This window comes from Chrysemys picta, unplaced genomic scaffold (genome assembly GCF_011386835.1).
Source record: "Chrysemys picta bellii isolate R12L10 unplaced genomic scaffold, ASM1138683v2 scaf761, whole genome shotgun sequence".
NCBI lineage: Eukaryota > Metazoa > Chordata > Testudines > Emydidae > Chrysemys > Chrysemys picta.
Genome location: NW_027053468.1, coordinates 17,501 through 22,500, shown reverse-complemented (window position 1 = coordinate 22,500; position 5,000 = coordinate 17,501). Strand labels below are relative to the sequence as shown.

The following is a 5,000-nucleotide window of genomic DNA, read 5'->3' as shown; positions in this document are numbered from 1 at the left end:
CCCTGGGCTGACCCTCCCCGGCCGCAGCGAGGGACTGCCTCCCGGCCGACAGGATCGGGCCCCTGGAAGTCTGGGGGTGGGGGGGGGGGAAATCGCCCCACGCCCCCGAGGAGGGCTGCCCGGGCGGGCCTGGCCCCGGAGCTCGGAAAAAAAAAAGGATCGGGCCCACTAGAGACATGGACCAGCCGCCCTGGGCTCACCTTCCCCGGCCGCAGCGAGGGACTGCCTCCGGTCGACTGGATCGGGCCCCTGGAAGTCTGGAAAAAGAAGAATGGAACCTGACGCCTCCGAGGAGGGGGCGCCCAGGGAAGGAGGGAGATCCGGGTTGACCTGCTGACCGGACGGGAAAGAGGCCACCGGGCGTCCCCCCCCCTTAAAACCTAGGGGTTGACCTGGTGGCCGGAAAGCGAACCGGCCAGCAGGTGAACCCTTTCGATTCCACGGGTTGACCTGGTGCCCGGGAAGCGAACCGGCCAGCAGGTGAACCCGTTCGATTCCACGGGTTGACCTGGTGCCCGGGAAGCGAACCGGCCAGCAGGTGAACCCGTTCGATTCCACGGGTTGACCTGGTGCCCGGGAAGCGAACCGGCCAGCAGGTGAACCCGTTCGATTCCACGGGTTGACCTGGTGCCCGGGAGGGGACTCTGAAAATTTTTCAGCCCTTTCGACTCGGGGTTGACCTGGTGGCCGAGAGGGGACTCGCACGGCAGGCAAGCCGCCCTGGGCTCACCCTCCCGGCCGCAGCGAGGGACTGCCACCCGGCCGACTGGATCGGGCCCCTGGAAGTCTGGAAAAAAGAATGGAACCTGACGCCTCCGAGGAGGGGGCGCCCAGGGAAGGAGGGAGATCCGGGTTGACCTGCTGACCGGACGGGAAAGAGGCCACCGGGCGTCCCCCCCCTTAAAACCTAGGGGTTGACCTGGTGGCCGGAAAGCGAACCGGCCAGCAGGTGAACCCGTTCGATTCCACGGGTTGACCTGGTGCCCGGGAAGCGAACCGGCCAGCAGGTGAACCCGTTCGATTCCACGGGTTGACCTGGTGCCCGGGAAGCGAACCGGCCAGCAGGTGAACCCGTTCGATTCCACGGGTTGACCTGGTGCCCGGGAGGGGACTCTGAAATTTTTCAGCCCTTTCGACTCGGGGTTGACCTGGTGGCCGAGAGGGGACTCGCACGGCAGGCAAGCCGCCCTGGGCTCACCCTCCCCGGCCGCAGCGAGGGACTGCCTCCCGGTCGACTGGATCGGGCCCCTGGAAGTCTGGAAAAAAGAATGGAACCTGACGCCTCCGAGGAGGGGGCGCCCAGGGAAGGAGGGAGATCCGGGTTGACCTGCTGACCGGACGGGAAAGAGGCCACCGGGCGTCCCCCCCCCCCCTTAAAACCTAGGGGTTGACCTGGTGGCCGGAAAGCGAACCGGCCAGCAGGTGAACCCGTTCGATTCCACGGGTTGACCTGGTGCCCGGGAAGCGAACCGGCCAGCAGGTGAACCCGTTCGATTCCACGGGTTGACCTGGTGCCCGGGAAGCGAACCGGCCAGCAGGTGAACCCGTTCGATTCCACGGGTTGACCTGGTGCCCGGGAAGCGAACCGGCCAGCAGGTGAACCCGTTCGATTCCACGGGTTGACCTGGTGCCCGGGAGGGGACTCTGAAAATTTTTCAGCCCTTTCGACTCGGGGTTGACCTGGTGGCCGAGAGGGGACTCGCACGGCAGGCAAGCCGCCCTGGGCTCACCCTCCCCGGCCGCAGCGAGGGACTGCCACCCGGCCGACTGGATCGGGCCCCTGGAAGTCTGGAAAAAAGAATGGAACCTGACGCCTCCGAGGAGGGGGCACCCAGGGAAGGAGGGAGATCCGGGTTGACCTGCTGACCGGACGGGAAAGAGGCCACCGGGCGTCCCCCCCCCCTTAAAACCTAGGGGTTGACCTGGTGGCCGGAAAGCGAACCGGCCAGCCGGTGAACCCGTCCGATTCCACGGGTTGACCTGGTGGCCGGGAAGCGAACCGGCCAGCAGGTGAACCCGTTCGATTCCACGGGTTGACCTGGTGCCCGGGAGGGGACTCTGAAAATTTTTCAGCCCTTTCGACTCGGGGTTGACCTGGTGGCCGAGAGGGGACTCGCACGGCAGGCAAGCCGCCCTGGGCTCACCCTCCCCGGCCGCAGCGAGGGACTGCCACCCGGCCGACTGGATCGGGCCCCTGGAAGTCTGGAAAAAAGAATGGAACCTGACGCCTCCGAGGAGGGGGCGCCCAGGGAAGGAGGGAGATCCGGGTTGACCTGGTGACCGGACGGGAAAGAGGCCACCGGGCGTCCCCCCCTTAAAACCTAGGGGTTGACCTGGTGGCCGGAAAGCGAACCGGCCAGCCGGTGAACCCGTCCGATTCCACGGGTTGACCTGGTGGCCGGGAAGCGAACCGGCCAGCAGGTGAACCCGTTCGATTCCACGGGTTGACCTGGTGCCCGGGAGGGGACTCTGAAAATTTTTCAGCCCTTTCGACTCGCGGTTGACCTGGTGGCCGAGAGGGGACTCGCACGGCAGGCAAGCCGCCCTGGGCTGACCCTCCCCGGCCGCAGCGAGGGACTGCCTCCCGGCCGACAGGATCGGGCCCCTGGAAGTCTGGGGGGGGGGGGGAATCGCCCCACGCCTCCGAGGAGGGCTGCCCGGGCGGGCCTGGCCCCGGAGCTCGAAAAAAAAAAAAAGGATCGGGCCCACTAGAGACATGGACCAGGCCGCCCTGGGCTCACCCTCCCCGGCCGCAGCGAGGGACTGCCTCCCGGCCGACTGGATCGGGCCCCTGGAAGTCTGGGGGGGGGGGGGGGAAATGGAACCTGACGCCTCCGAGGAGGGGACGCCCAGGGAAGGAGGGAGATCCGGGTTGACCTGGTGACCGGACGGGAAAGAGGCCACCGGGCGTGCCCCCGTTAAAACCCCTAGGGGTTGACCTGGTGGCCGGAAAGCAAACCGGCCACTGGGTAGGCCGGTCGGCAACCTAGGGGTTGACCTGGTGGCCGGGAAGCGAACCGGCCAGCAGGTGAACCCGTCCGATTCCACGGGTTGACCTGGTGCCCGGGAGGGGACTCTGAAAATTTTTCAGCCCTTTCGACTCGGGGTTGACCTGGTGGCCGAGAGGGGCCTCGCACGGCAGGCAAGCCGCCCTGGGCTCACCCTCCCCGGCCGCAGCGAGGGACTGCCCCTCCCCACCCCCCGGCTGACAGGATCGGGCGCACTGGAAGTCCGGGACAGTATTTTCCCCGACGCCGGGGAGGGCGGGCGGAGGGGCTCTGGCGGCCAGCCCGGGCCCCGGAGCTCGAAAAGGAAAAAAGGACCGGGCCCGCGAGAGACGGGGGCCCTGCCGCAGGGGGGGGGGCAGTCCGACCGGGGCTCACCGTGCGGCAGGCCCGGGCGTCGGCAGGGGAAAGCGGGCGAGGAGGCGCGGGGCCGGGTGCCTACGGCCATACCGGACCGAACGCCCCCGATCCCGTCCGATCTCGGAAGGTAAACCGTCCCGGGCCTGGCTAGTACTTGGATGGGTGACCGCCTGGGAATCCCAGGTGCCGTAGGCAGCTTTTCCCGGTCCGAGTCAGCTCTCTCTCCTTTTCTGGGGGGGAAGGAGAGGGGGGGACGGGCCGGAAAGCCCCTCGTCGCTCCTGCCGAGTCGGAGGTCGCGGCCGCAGGTCACGGGTCTGGGCGCCTGGGGTCCGGCTCCCCACCCACCCGGCTTCCTCCGCGGAGGACCCCCCCCGGGGCCACCGAAGCCGCTGGGGGAGACGCCGGGCATGGGGCGGACTGGCCCGGACCCTCCCGGCCGCCGGCCCGCAGGTCCGCCCCGAATCCCCCCCCGCGGCCACCCAGGCCAGGCCTGGCCAGGCGGGACGGACGGCGGGTGTCCAGCGCCCAGCGGCTTCCTCCAGCGGGGACCCACGGACCCCAAAGCCGCAGGGGGAGGCCCCGGGCCTGGGACGGACTCGCTCGGACCCCCTGCGCCCGGCCGCCGGCCCGCGGGACCGCCCCGAATCCCCCCGCGGCCACCCAGGCCAGGCCTGGCCAGGCGGGACGGACGGCGGGTGTCCAGCGCCCAGCGGCTTCCTCCAGCGGGGACCCACGGACCCCAAAGCCGCAGGGGGAGACCCCAGGCCCGGGACCGACTCGCTCGGACCCCCCGCCTCCCCTGCGCCCGGCCGCCGGCCCGCGGGACCGCCCCGAATCCCCCCGCGGCCACCCAGGCCAGGCCTGGCCAGGCGGGACGGACGGCGGGTGTCCAGCTCCCAGTGGCTTCCGCCAGCGGGGACCCACGGACCCCAAAGCCGCAGGGGGAGGCCCCGGGCCCGGGACGGACTCGCTCGTACCCCCCGCCTCCCCTGCGCCCGGCCCCCGGCCCGCGGGACCGCCCCGAATCCCCCCGCGGCCATCCAGGCCAGGCCTGGCCTGGCGGGCCGGTGTGCAGCTCCCCCGGGCTTCCTCCCCCGACGACCCGCGCCCCCCTGAGCCGCAGGCGGAGACCCCGGCCCCGGGGCGGACCGGCCCGGGCTCGCCCGAGCCCCCTGCGCCCGGCCCGCAGGACCGCCCCCCCGAATCCCCCGGGAGAGGCCCGGCCTGCACGCCACTGACGACCCGCGGCCCCCAAAGTCGCAGGAGGCGCCCCCCCCCCCCGGTTAGCCCCGTCTCGCTCCGCGCCCCCCGCCCCTCGCTGCCGGGACCGGGCGCCGCCCCAGAGTCAGCCGCAGCCGGCCGGCCTGAGAGCTGCCCTCCTGTGGACGACGGTGAGTTTACCTTGATACTAACCGGCCGTCAGCCAGGTCAACCCCATTGCTAGACTGGGGTGGACCTGGTGGCCGAGTGGGGACTTGGAACATTTGACAGCTGCTTCCCGGGGCTTGACCGGTTGTCCTGAACGCCCCCCACCCCCACCCCCAGCCCCCGGCTCCTGCTCCCCTCTCCCCAGCCTCGGTGCTCCGCTCCCTGCCTCGGAGGCTGCCTCTCTGCGGCGCCTGCATCGCCTCCGA

The 5,000-nt window shown here is 70.7% G+C and overlaps 1 non-coding gene across 1 annotated transcript; it reads left to right on the top strand.

Moving 5' to 3' along the window:
• Positions 1–3,441: 3,441 nt before the first annotated feature.
• On the top strand, positions 3,442–3,560 carry LOC135979303 (5S ribosomal RNA). The gene has a single exon (XR_010596636.1). It is a non-coding gene; the product is annotated as a 5S ribosomal RNA (ribosomal RNA).
• The last annotated feature ends 1,440 nt before the right edge of the window (positions 3,561–5,000 follow it).